Here is a 14714-nt window from a genome sequence, read left to right on the forward strand (position 1 = left end):
GAGGTTGTAGGCTACCCAGAAGCTGCTGCTGTTCCCCATCTTAGCTTTCATGGAGCTCATGAAAAGGACGGGGAATTTAGAACAGAGTCGGAACAAAATGTAAAAATGCAATAAAAACATGCAATAAAAATGTTTTACTACAATTTTGTCTTATGTATTCTTCAACATCAAAGATTCTTTTGTACCTTAAAATAATGTTTCCAAAATCGTTTCAGGGTGACCAGCACTTCTGCATTCGGTTATAACCGCACTATATGCAAGTTTGCCAGATTGGGTAGCGGATCTGTAGTTCGAATGTCTTTTTATTCTTTACCTGATGGTGGCAGTATATCATTCGACTGACATCACTGTTATTTGGATAATTTATGGGTGGATAGTAAATGTTTGGACTGATCTACCCAACGTTGCTTCCTCTGGTGGAATGTAGTTCTCCAGAGAAGTCGTTTGCTCCAATTTGATCTCTTTTAATTTGTCTTTTATTTACCAACATTCATTGCCCCATTGGACTATTATTTTCTTTAGTTTATTTAAATCCCTAGTCATTGCGTTATATTTCTGTAACATAATTTTTCCCTTAATAAATAAGCTTGCAATGCAAACCGTTCGTTTGTATGTGTAATCCTCTTTATGTTACGGTCGGGAACGAGCTAGCCGTGACATATATATATATATATATATATATATATATATATATATACACACACACACACGCAGACACACGCACACACACACGCACACACACACACACACACACACACACACACACACACACACACATAGATATTTGAGAGTGTCTGAGTCAGTTTTCTATTATGGGGTCTTAGTGTCAAATCCTTTAATGATGGTTTAAAGTTTACAGGATGCATTAATACACATCAGTTCATCAACACTACTGCTGCTTTTCAAACTTTCTATTTTATTTTTTATTAACATTACAATTAAGAAAACAATGTTAAATTTAATTTCTTTTCATTCCACAGGTGCAAAGTTAAAAATTCTCACTCCCATGAAGAAATAATAAATGCTAACATTAATGTGTGAAGACATTCAGTTTTTGGTATAGCTCAGAGATTTCACAGTTTTGTTAGGATGTTTAACTTCATTTGACATTCATTTGGATAGATACATTATGGTATTAAAATCAGTTAATCAGAAGTAAACAGTAGGTCACTGACCCATGACTCATCAAAAAAGCAGAAGCTGTTGCATCAGTCTGTTATGTGTTGTGTTTTTCACACCTTTAATTAATGGTTCAGTTAAGGATCATCTCAGTATTCAGCAAAGATTTTAACAGCACCCTCCGGGGCACATTTCATAAATAACAAGCCACAACCATAATTGGTCTTCAGAGTGTACTATTATTGATTTACTCAGATGCTCATATAATCTAATCATGAGGGGTCACTGCCTAATGGTCAAGGCTTTGATCTGCTAACTGAAAGGCTCTTTAATCCCATGAAGAGCAACTGGAATCATGTAGCATCTCTGGCCTTATATATCCAGTGGTTCACAATCAATTAATGCCAAGCCCAACATGAGGGCACTTACAAACATCCTTACACATCTCATATCAAGAAAACAATGCAACATGTCCACAATGCTTTGCTTAATGTGGTGAATCTTACACAACCAGAATCAGCAAAATAACACATTTATCAATGACATCTACTACAACACTTCACTGACTGATTCACCAAAGTTCACATTAAAAAAATTATGCAACAAACTTAGTGACCAGTGAGCTTTGGCTGTTCATAATTTAATTTGTGTCATTTATAAAAATCTCCTAAATCTCAAATCTCCACTTGAGTGTGACTTCACACATTTTATAAGCTCTTCACAAGTTCTCAGCTGATAGAAATGCCATCATATGTACACACATACATGAGAGCATTAAGCCTAGCACACAACATTGTTTTGGATGTCCGGTAAGTTCTGGATAAACACTTTTTTGCCTCTTCTGTTACACATAGGTCTACATCAATGTATATCGTAGATCAAATTGTCTGGCAATGAACAGCAGTGTAGTCTATTTCAGAATCACTGTATCATGATACCATCGATATGATGGGCAAAATTGTATTGTAGTTGCGAGTACACCAGAGTGAAGTACCTCTTTAAGATATGAATATGAATGTCAAATATTTGAGCAGATTCTTGGCCACATTTAGGTGACAGATTATTTTCTTTTACAAAGTAACAATCGATAAATAGATGGACCCCATCATGATCAAAAGCTTGTCCATCTTAATCTCTGTATAAAAAGAAAGAAAGAAAGAAAGAAAGAAAGAAAGAAAGAAAGAAAGAAAGAAAGAAAGAAAGAAAGAAAAGCATCTTTTTTTTTTTAAGTTGCAGCATCAGTGTGAGCGGTGGATCATGGGTTGGTCAGTCTGATTCAGACACTATAAATGAAAGGACAGTAAGGAGATCAGAACAAACTCCTAACAGCAGGAGACTCACTCATGGCCTATGAGACAGAGGATCATGAGACTCAATACTGCTTTCCTGCCATCAACTCATCATGTATCAAGGGGAAACGCTCCACACATGAATACAATATCATGTATGTGTTTTTTTCATTGCTGTCAGCATGGACTGTGTTTCTGAACCTGCTGGTGATCATCTCCATCTCTCACTTCAAGCAGCTTCACACTCCAACCAACATGATTATTCTCTCTCTGGCTGTGGCCGACCTGCTTACTGGACTTATTGTGATGCCCATAGAGGCCATCAAGTTGATTGAGAAATGTTGGTACTTTGGAGACACTTTCTGTAAACTGTTTATGATAATCATGGGACTGCTTATCTCAACATCTCTCAGTAATTTAGTTTTAATTGCTGTTGATCGTTATACAGCTGTGTGTCACCCTTTACTGTACCCACAGAAAATAACCATGACTAGAATGATAAGTATTATCTGTTTTTGCTGGCTTGTTTCTTTAACTTATATTATTGCAATTGTAGTAATTATCCCACCCAGAATAGATGCTTGTTATGGCGAATGTAATATTATGCTTACATTTGAATGCAGAGTAATTGATTTCATATTTTCCTTCCTATTTCCTTGTACCCTGATCATAACTTTACATTTGAGGATATTTTATGTTGCACAAAAACAAGTGAAAGTTATAAACTCTCTGATGAAGGGTGGTAAATGTGTAATGGAAGGTTCAATGAAGAGGAAATCTGAGAGTAAAGCAGCTCTCACATTAGGAATCATTGTGGCAATACATCTGGTTTGCTGGATTCCATTCTATATCTTGACTCTAGCTGAAAACACAGCAATTCCACCCACTGTACTGTATTGTTTAATATGGGTCTTGTACATTAACTCTTGTCTGAATCCTCTTATCTATGCATTTTTTTACCCCTGGTTTAGAAAATCTGTTAAACACATCTTAACTCTTAGAATATTTCAGCAAGCATCCTCTCGGCTTAATATTTTTACAAATCATCATTCATGATATTTTTACCACAATTTGTGCTTCAAACTGGTGAAGCAATTCTATATAAAGCACACCATATCTTGTAATTTTTAGAATTAATTTTAGATTATTTTAATAGATAATCCATAATAAATCTATGTACCAAATAAATAAATGTAATTTGGTGAAAATGTAACAAAACAAACCTGTTAATCTTTTATCAAATTGTCCGGAATCTTAATTATTCTGTTCATATACATGACGCTATTCATAATGTATCAACAAATTATAACATACATGTATATGTGCATTTCTAATTAGGTTCAAATCATTAAACAGGATATAAAAATAAAAATTTAGTAGGTATTACAATTTGTTACTTCACGTTACTCGACATTAGGGCTGCACAATTAATCGAAATTAAACCGGAATGTTTTGTAACTTTGCGAGCGACTCCGCTGCTGTGCACTGCTCAATGTTCCACTCAGTGTGTGCGGTGCGCTCTCTTGGTCGCTCATGCACTCACGATCAATGGAAAAGCAAAGTCTGCTCAAATAACATGCTGACATGAGATTTCTCTGGACTTGTTTAATTGACATAATTAGTGACAAATTAGTGGACTGCTGCATGTAAGGTACACCTCATGCAAGATGGCACCGCTGTTTTTGGCATGCCGTCAACTACTTGGCTTGTTTCCGAGTTTTTTCTTAATTTATGTTTTGAGTCAAGGAGTTCTATCACTGCTAATCTATGATCGACAAGCACTTTTGAACATTTAAGACAGTTAAACTCCAAAACGGAGCCCAGCTAGGATTATATTACGCTCCCCTGCCCTTACTTGCATCGATACCAGCATATCTTCGGCGTCTGCCGTTTGCTCTGCCTGGGCGGAGGCGTCGAAGGCAAAGTGGAAAACAGGGCGGTGTGGCCGCCAAAGTCAAATTGATTGCGGGGGCTCAGTGGGAGGTAAAATGTTTTATTCGAGAATCTGCTAGCGTTCGTTGGAACCATCGTACGGGTGGAATATTCCCGTCGTCCCAGATTTGTCAGCTCAGACCTTCCTGGATCATCCAGCTTGTATTCGCTGCCACGGTGTGGATCCACGACACCTACGCTCATTCTGGCTTCATCGGGCTGCACAAGTCAACGACGGATCTGTGAAGTTGAAAATTGCTTTGATAAATGCCAGATAGGTGTGTAACAAGACTTTCCTTTTGAAAGAGACTTTCCTTTTAGACAAAGTGACCCCCTTTAAATTCTGAAAAAACAGAGATTCTAATTATTGGACAAAAAACTCCCACACGTAATAATTTAGAATACTGTCTAACACTTGATGGCTGCTCTGTTAAGTCTTCATTGTCGGTTAGGAACCTGGGTGTGCTCTTTGATACGAATCTGTCATTTGAAAGTCACGTGTCTAGTATCTGTAAAACCGCATGTTTCCATCTTAAAAATATATCTAAATTACGCCATATGCTCTCATTGACAAATGCGGAACAATTAGTTCATGCGTTCATGACCTCAAGGCTAGATTATTGTAATGCTCTACTGGGTGGTTGCCCTGCACTCTTAATAAACAAACTATAGCTAGTTCAAAACGCAGCAGCTCGAGTTCTTACCAGAACCAGGAAGTATGACCATATTAGCCCAGTTCTGTCAACACTGCATTGGCTGCCTATTAAACATCGCATAAATTTTAAAATATTGCTGATTACTTACAAAGCACTAAATGGTTTAGCTCTGCAGTACTTGAGCGAGCTCTTAACGCATTATAGTCCTTCACGTCTATTGCGATCTCAAAATTCCGGCCAGTTAATAATACCTAGAATATCAAAATTGACTGCTGGCGGTAGATCCTTTTCCTATTTAGCACCAAAACTTTGGAACAGTCTTCCTACCATTGTCCGGGAAGCAGACATACTCTGTCAGTTCAAAGCTAGACTAAAATCTTTCTGACCTAGCATTCACATAATACATTATAGACTTCTATAATTTAATGTTAGGCTGCATAGATTAGGTCAGCTGGAACCGGGAACACTTTCCATAAATCCTGATGTACTCGTTACATCATAAGAAGAATGGCATCTACGCTTGTACAAAAGGCTAAGCTTTAATGACGCTGGTGCCCTTTGCTGGACATTTAATTTGTTGCACTTTAGGATATTATTTCTGAATCACCTGACTATCATTCCTGTAATTTCATTGGTTTAGATCGGGAGAACTGAATGTCAATCAAAATGTGTTCATGCCCAGACATGTAATGTTGCTAAATCTCGCGGCAGTTTTGTAGTAATCTCCGTGCTGATCTGGTCCGATTTCTAGCGGATTTTTGCTCATACTGTGTGCGTACATCTTAAAAGTAAGTAGTTAACCCTTTGAGGTCGTCACATTGTAGCACTATAAACTTAAATTACTCCGTCATTTATGGTCATACAGAAAAAAGAAATATAAAAAAAGAATCTGTGATATTTTTACTTTTGTAGGTGTCCACTTACAATCAAATCAAAACATTGTGCTTTTGTAAAATAAAGAAAATAAACAGGGTGTGCGTTCTGCCTCTCCGTCGCGGTGAACTTTTTTTTCTTGAGCACGTCTATAAACTGAAACAAAACTCAGCGAATACTTGTCACACATTTATGAGCCATATACCTTTATAAACATTTAAGTGTGTACTTTTAAATGATCGGATTCAAACTGAAAACAAATATTCTCTGTTTAAGTAATTTGTATAAAACCAACAAGATGTCCAGCTTCTCAAACGCTTGCTCATTACAGTTAATTTGGCCACGCCCACTCGCGCAAAAGACATTCACATGCAAATCTCCACATGGGACGCGAACGCGCTCGTTACCTCAGAAACAAAACACCAAAACACTTCACAATTCTCTGCTTTTCGTCGAGTTTGAAAGACGCGCCGTGAGCTTACATTGGAATTACCTCAGAAGAAGAAGAACGCGATTTGAAGACAAGCAAGATGTAAGGTAAGAAATTCTTACATATTAGTTTGTTATTGTTGCATAAATTTCACATTGCAGTTGAACTGTTGCTAGATATATGGTGAATATTATAATATTTAGACCCGTGTTTACTGTTACTGTGTTTGTGGATATCTGCTCAAATGTAGATGTATATGGTAACCATAATGTTTTATATTTGAGTGCGATCGCGTTTGAATGTATCATATTTGGATCGCGATTGCGTTTGAATGTATCATATTTGGATCGCGATCGCGTTTGAAAAGCACCAAACGGCTTCATGTTTTTACTATTATCTCATTTCATATCATCATAACGAATGGAAACATTTGAAGTAACATGATAATCAATATATTTTTCTCTAGCTTAGTTGTTACTGAAATATTTTGGAAGATTTATAGGCTGATATGGTTATTGTTATTATTATTTTATGCAGCACTGCATAGCCTATGCCTACAAGGCACAACAAACCTGGTGTTCATTATATTATATATTGTTGGAAACATTTATGTGTGTGCAGGGGCGCTGCTAAGGATTTTGGGCCCCATGAAAAGAATCTTGACAGGGCCCCCAACACAGCTGAGACTTTTTTCATATGAATTTACATAAAATCATGGTTTATGGTATTTTGACTATCATTCTCATATATTTAAGTCAATCAGACAATTTCCACACCCGTAATTTGTCCTCTCTAATACTGCACTACTTCAGTACTGTGTAATGTATATACTGTGAAGTCAAGCTGTTTGTGTTGCCTGGATACAGTTTGGGCGGACTGAACCATTTTATGATTATCGAGAGGGGGAGAGGGGCCCACGGACGTTTGTGTTTCCTAAACAAATACACTTTTTTGACACCAGGAAACAGCAAATAGAATAATTTAAAGTTAATAATTTTTACTATCAAATATTTTTAGCACCACAATTTTATTGGGGGCTTCTCTGGGCCCCCTCTTAGTCATGGGCCCCGAGAATCGTCATCGTTTACCCCCCCTTTACAGCGCCCCAGTGTGTGTGTGTATGTGTGTATTCTGTGAATTTTAAAAAGCAATTTTTAACCAGAAAAATCTAAAATTTATTCCCAAAATCGTGCAGGCCTATAGTTTCTCTTGATATCAGTATGTTCACTTTTTTTTTTTTTTTTCAGGGCCCAGATGCCACTCCTGCTGACTTCAACATTCACATGAGTCTCTGTACATGAACATGGTAAAGTGAAAATCAAACACCTTGGAAATGAAAGGTATGTACAATGTTTTTAGGAATGGCACAAAGGTCTCTGTCTTTGGATAATTGTTTTCAATGAGTGCTTTTTTGTCATTTGTTTTGTATCTTTGGATTATGTTGTGTTGTAAATAAATCCAAAAAATCTAAAAAATCTAAAAGCCATTATTTTTTAAATCTCCTCATTCTTTGTGCAAGGTTGCTCAGAATGATAGGGCCTGATAGCTCCAAATAGGGCCATTAGGGAGTGTCTTTGTCTTTCTCAGGTGTGAAAAGCTTTTTCACACAAAACACGTCGTAACATTTTTAAATCAATATATTGTCTTATCTGAATGAGCAGTCAGGGTGATTTTCACATAGTTTTGGAGCAAATATTCTAGGCTACGTCATACAATTTTCAAAAGTCTTGTGAAGAAATAATCAGTATGGGTTTCATGACCTTATTTCAGTGAGAATTTTTTTTTGTATTTTCACAAACCACGCATAAATGTCATTATCTCAAAACAACAAACTTTTACACACATGCTGCTGATATATTATTGTAGCAGAGTTTGTGCTGAATACAGTGTAATTAGACTTTAGCCATGAAAATGTCACAAGTAACAGAAATAAGCACAAATGTCAGAGCATGTCAGAACACCTCCAGGGCCCAGAAAACACCTCAGACCCCAGAGGGTTAAATACTCTTTCATGTATATATTGGTAGATTTAGTTGCTGCTACGTTATATTGCAATTCTAAAAGTTTGTTTATTCCTTTGAGGTAGTCAATGCACACATAAGCTTGATCGCACATTCATTTCAGCATAAAACACGCTGAATTAGACTTTGAATGTTACTCTTTGAATATTATGTGATGTAATATTATGTGATAGTTTATTTAAAGTTAATATGTGTATAAACCTGAGGTAAATGCACAGCTGCTGGACTTGTATATCCTTATCTTTATGCTATTGCATTACTTTTATTTTGTTCAGTACTGTTTCTGCCTCATTGTATACTGTATATTCATTATTGTTATTATTGTTCATTTATAGAACCACACCCATACTGATGTATGAAGCAAAAGACAACAGTAAATAACTTTATTGTGGACATGGACCAAGTGATTTATTGTTCTGAACAATCTGTAGCGGTTGTCACCTAGTTTAAGATCCGCACCTCAACAACATTCCCTGCTCTGCTCACATTCTCTGATAATAATATTTTTCTAGGACTATATTTTATTTTGATAATTGGTCAAAAAATAAATCTGTTAAATCTGATTCTGTTGCATAGAACTAAATGAAGAATAATATATTGATTTTAATATATTGATAATATGGGCCTATTTTCTGTCCAACTTTTGTGTTACTTTAAATAAAAGTGTGGTTATTTTATTTTATTGGCTTGTTATTTTTAAATTCAGATTCAATAAAATGATTGATTATTGATTATTTAATTAAAAAGACTATTAATAATACAATTATCCAAAAAACTAATTTTAAATAAGAAATTAATAATTATAAAATTTCAGTTTCAGCCCATAATTTTCATTTCGGTGCATCCATAATCACCACATTGCATCTGCACAAGGCAAGCAGGCGTGCTGAGGTGGCAATACCAGACTCTCACATTTCGAGAGTCGGGACAGTTGACGGAATTGAACAATGAACAATCGTACGGTGCCTCTAAAGCAGTGGTTCTCAATTCCAGTCCTCGTGACCCACTGCTCTGCACATTTTGTATGTCTCCCTTATTTAACACACCTGAACCAGATCATCAGCTCATTAGGAGAGACTCCATGAACTGAACTGAGTGTGTCAGATAAGAGAGACATACAAAATGTGCAGAGCAGTGGGTCACGAGGACTGGAATTGAGAACCACTGCTCTAAAGGGACGTGGTGGTGTATAAAATTTGAGATTGGAGAAAAAAATATTTTTCAAATCTTTTGCGTTCTCTCGCAAAACGTTTGTGTTCCTCCGAGAAACTTTGCAGACGGTCCCTTCGGACTTGTCTCTCAGCCTCATAGAGATCAATTTATTTTATAAAGCTTGTTTTGAGGAAAATTGTAGATCATTTTCTATGTTACTATGAGTGTAAATATGTGTCATTTGTGTTTTAACAACGTTTAGCTCACAAGTGATTGTTCCGGGAAGTTCGAATCTGTGAATATACTGCCAACTTTACTGAACTCCTTGAGTTAAGCACTGACCGCATTTCTTTATATTTGAGTCTAAGTTCAAAAACAATGAAGCGCTCTATTGACGTACGGAGCTGTCTGAAACACTGCCAGGGGGCATTAAACAGGAATGTCTATCTGAGCTCACAACAGGTTTTGCAAGGGAACGCAAATATCTTTGTGAGTGAAGGCAAAAGTTCTCAGGGGAACGCAAAAGATTTGAAAAATATTGTTTCCTCCCATCCCAATTTTTACACCACCACGTCCCTTTAGGGGCTTCGTACAATTAGTGTTGCATCGTCACTAAAGTTTATCATTTGCACGTCTTTTTAAGTGTTAACAATAAAAACATTCAAACGATTTTAAACTATTCAGTACTTGCGCGCTCTCTTCAGCAATGGCGCCTTACAAACAGCTTGCGAGTAACAAAACGTCTAGATTACGTATGTAACCCTCGTTCCCTGAGTAGGGAACGGAGACGTTATGTCGGATGACGACGAATGGGGTTTCGCTTAGAAAGCCTATCATCTTCGAGTATATAAAACGAGCCAATGGCAATGAAATGCCATGGGTCTGCGGAATTTGCATAGCGTAACTCCGCCCTACCCTGGGGGTATATAAGGAAGTGCGCTAGCAACATGCAGATATGTCTTTGCTGAGGAGCCGAGACTGAACTCAGGCGTTCCAGCGGTACAGCGGAAGTGGCAGGGAGACGTAACGTCTCCGTTCCCTACTCAGGGAACGAGGGTTACATACGTAACCGAGACGTTCCCTTTCATAGTCACTCCGAGTTACGTCGGATGACGACGAATGGGGTTCCCAGTGTAATCACGCCACCTCTCGACTGTCTTCCAGTGCCCTGCGTAAGTCTGAGCTCCCTGTCGTGAGACCGGCACGGACGAAGGACTCCTACTTAACACAGGAATACCAAGGTACACTGGGAAGCATATCTCAGTGGAAATATGCAATTATGCCCAGCCCGAAGGGGGGGACTTGGGATACACATATGACCGCGAAGGGCTGCATATGGAGAATCACTGGGGTGTCCAGCCGCAGGTGGAATATTTCAACCCCAGGGGTGGCAAGGTGGCTTGCCAAGAGAAGACACATGCTCAGAGAGGCTTACAGTGGAAATACACATGTGGGGGTCGCCCGGAGGGGGAACCATGCACATGGAGGCACCTAGCCAAGCGCGAAGCTGCCAGTGGCATAACTCTGGTGTTGACATCAACAGTGCTGGAGGAGACTCAGGGCTTATGAGGCTCACCTGAGGAATATATCGCACGTATCCCGTCCGTGGAGAGGAATGGCAAGCAAGCGAAGACACCTAAGCAGAATCTAGCACCGGCTAGTTGAAGCGAGTACATGAGAAGAAACTGGCTCTACTCGGAGATTGTAGAATCTCGCGAATGTGTTTGGTGTCGCCCAGCCTGCAGCTCTGCAGATGTCTGTTAGCGAGGCGCCATGCGCTAGAGCCCAAGAGGATGCCACACTCCGAGTGGAGTGGGCCGTCACACCAAGGGGGCATGGTCAACCTTGCTGCTGGTAAGCCAAAGCAATGGCGTCCACTATCCAGTGAGACAACCTTTGCTTGGAGAGAGCCTTTCCCTTCAGCTTCCCACCATGACAGACAAGAGCTGGTCTGAGGTCCTGAACACTGCGTTCTGTCAACGTAAGCACGGAGGGCGCGTACTGGACAGAGCAATGCCAAGGCTGGGTCTGCCTCCTCCAAGGGCAGCGCTTGCAGGTTCACCACCTATTGTCGAAAGGGTGTGGTGGGAACCTTGGGCACATATCCAGGCCGGGGTCTCAGGATCACGTGAGAGTTAGCCGGTCCGAATTCCAGGCACGCTTCGTCAACCGAAAATGCCTGCAGGTCCCCTACCCTCTTGATGGAGGCCAATGCAACCAGGAGCGCTGTCTTCATTGACAGGAACTTAAGCTCCACTGATTGCAGAGGCTCAAAGGGAGCACTCTGCAGGGCAGTTAAAACCACTGAGAGGTCCCAAGAGGGTACGAGGGGAGGACGAGGAGGATTCAGTCTCCTCGCTCCCCTCAGGAACCTGACGATCAGGTCGTGCTTTCCCAAGGACTTACCATCAACTGCGTCGTGATGTGCGGCAATGGCGGCAACATACACTTTCAGGGTGGAGGGAGACAGCCTTCGCTCCAACCCTTCTTGCAGGAAGGAAAGCACGACACTGATAGGGCATTTCGTGGGTTCTAGATGTTTAGAAGAACACCAGTTGACGAAGAGGTTCCACTTCAACGCATAGGCATGTCTCGTGGACGATGCTCTAGCGGAAGTGATGGTAGCCACCACCGCTGGTGGTAGGGTACTCAAACCTACCTCGTCCCGTCCAGGAGCCACACGTGGAGGTTCCAAAGATCGGGACGAGGGTGCCATAAGGTGCCCCGTCCCTGAGAAAGCAGGTCCTTCCTCAGAGGAATTGGCCAGGGAGGTGCTGTCGCGAGGAGTACTAGTTCTGGGAACCAAGTGCGGTTGTGCCAATACGGGGCAACCAATATTACCAATATTGAACAATATAACTTCACTTCCTGCTCAGCTACTGTTCGGACGCTCTTGCTTACTGCTCCTCGCTTTGCTCTATCGCTTTTACATTTTATCTCTTATTTTTTTATATTTTATTTCCTTTTATCACCTAATTTTAACTTCAGCAAATCAGCACAGTGCTCATACGACAAAGTTTGGATTACTACAAAAACTGAGAATTCTTTTACCCGACCAGCTTACATACCGGGAAAGGAAAACACAACTGCCTCAAGGATAAGAGAGAAAATGCCTCTTCTGGAATCTACTTGCTGCACTAACTGCCACAGACTTTTACAAAGGATTGCAGTTCTTGAAACAAAGTTACTTACAGGACAACCAAACCAGATGAAGCACACAACAGAGCTTCGTCATGGACACCCTCAGCATACCGGTGAGTCCCATGAAACTAGTACTCCTCGACAGATAGAGAAACAAGCCGATCGACTTACTAATTGATGGCACAAACAGGGAGCTAGACCCAAAGGCACTCGAGACATCAGATTGTCACGAGCATCACATATTGCCGCAGTAGCATCCTCTACCCCAGATACAGCTCTGACAAGGATTGCAAACACTGGTCTACTACCACCGCCTATACATCTTGAGAACAGATTTGAAGTACTAAGGAATGTAAATGAGGAATCCCCAAACGTGATGAATGTGATCGAACACAGACTGAATGGGCCAGTAGCTAACACTGATGCTAACTGGCGCTCAAGGTCGAGCAGACAGCGGCACTCAGCTCAGAGCGCAGCCGAGCCCAGGACTCTGATAGTGGGGGACTCCATAATCAGAAACATTAGCAGCAGGGATACAACTACGTGCTGCCTTCCACAAGCAACAACTTCTGATGTAAACAGGGAACTTCAGAACATTCTGATGAAACATAAGACTGCAAATCGACTCATCATACATGTGGGGAAGAATGATATTCATAAAGAGCAGTCAGAACTCCTTTATGAAGGATTTCCATGAACTTTTTGAAACACTTAAAAGACTGAAAGTTCAAACATTCATCAGTGGACCTCTCCCAGCAAGAGGAACAAACAGGTTTTCACAGTTACTTGGGCTTAATACATGGCTGCAAAAAACCTGCAATATAAAAGCAGTGAACTTCATTGACAATTTCAATCTTTTCTGGAGTCAGAGACAACTGTTTCATCGGGATGGCCATCACCCAAACAAACTTGGTTCAAGAGTGTTAAAGGACAATATCTACTTCTCCCTAAATCATCCTTCTGCAATTTGTGCCAATCCACTCAATCTGAACGGCACACACACACCTGGACACAGTATGAATGACCACGGGACTTCACTTCAGCAGCAAAATGGACATGATAACACCACTCCGCCACAACAACCTCTGCTCACGGACACAATCTCAGCTGAGCCCTGCCCACAGAGCTCACCACAGACAGACATATCAGAACTGCTTGAAGATTCAGCACCCAAGGACGACTTCCTGGAAAACAGCCAGGGAAGCCAGGACAGCATATTACAGCCTCCGATAACGCCAGAGCAACAGCCCCTTTCACCAGATACTTTTTCCCTCTCTCCAGCATCGCCACTTCTGTGCTTCTCACAGAAAATGGAAGAACTGGTGTATGCTGGAACCAGACTATCCCACTCTTTTGCTGCAAACCCCCAGATACCAACCAAAAAAAGACAGGCACCATTACCACCAAAGCCTGCGGGCCCAGCTCGCCCTCCCCCTCCTCCTGTGAGAGCTCTTCGGCCTCTGCCACAATGCCAGGGCCCACACCCTCCTCCATCTGCTCGAGGTGAACCAAAAACAACTGATACCAGCTCTCAGTGATATGTGTCGGGTCCCCGTTTTGATAACAGTAACTTTCTCAAATGTTTACAGAACAAGCGGGAACCCAGTGTGCCTGTATCTTTCTCTATTGCTGTTCTATTACAAGATAGAAAGTCTAAGGCCTTCAATAGCCGTACAGCAAACTTAACTAATCTGGTGCCTATTACACGTCAAACTAATATTGCTGTGGGGAAAAGTAAGTCTGTTAAGTTAGCACTATTTAACATCCGCTCACTTAAAAATAAATCACTTCTAGTCAACGACTTAATAACCACAAACAACCTGGATTTTATGCTTCTAAATGAAACCTGGCTAGAAGACAGCTGCAGTGCAACAGTCCTCAATGAAGCAGCCCCTCCTAACTTTACTTCTATGAGTGTCTGCAGAGCTGTTAAGAGAGGTGGGGGTCTAGCTGCTCTTTTTAAAGATATCTATCAATGTAAGCAATTATCATTTGGGAATTACTTGTCTTTCGAATATCTGGGTATTGTGTTAAAAGGTGCTCCACGCATTTTACTTTTCATTATTTACAGGCCTCCAAAATACTCTCCAGCCTTTGCTGA

General features: G+C 40.3%; 1 pseudogene across 1 annotated transcript; it reads left to right on the top strand.

The window, feature by feature from the left end:
• The first annotated feature begins 2469 nt into the window (after window positions 1-2469).
• LOC307152056 (trace amine-associated receptor 13c-like) lies at window positions 2470-3464 on the top strand (annotated as a pseudogene). The gene has a single exon. The product of its transcript is annotated as a trace amine-associated receptor 13c-like (transcript).
• Window positions 3465-14714: the final 11250 nt, after the last annotated feature.

Source organism: Squalius cephalus, assembly GCF_949319135.1.
Source record: "Squalius cephalus genome assembly, chromosome: 24".
In the NCBI taxonomy this organism is placed as follows: domain Eukaryota; kingdom Metazoa; phylum Chordata; class Actinopteri; order Cypriniformes; family Leuciscidae; genus Squalius; species Squalius cephalus.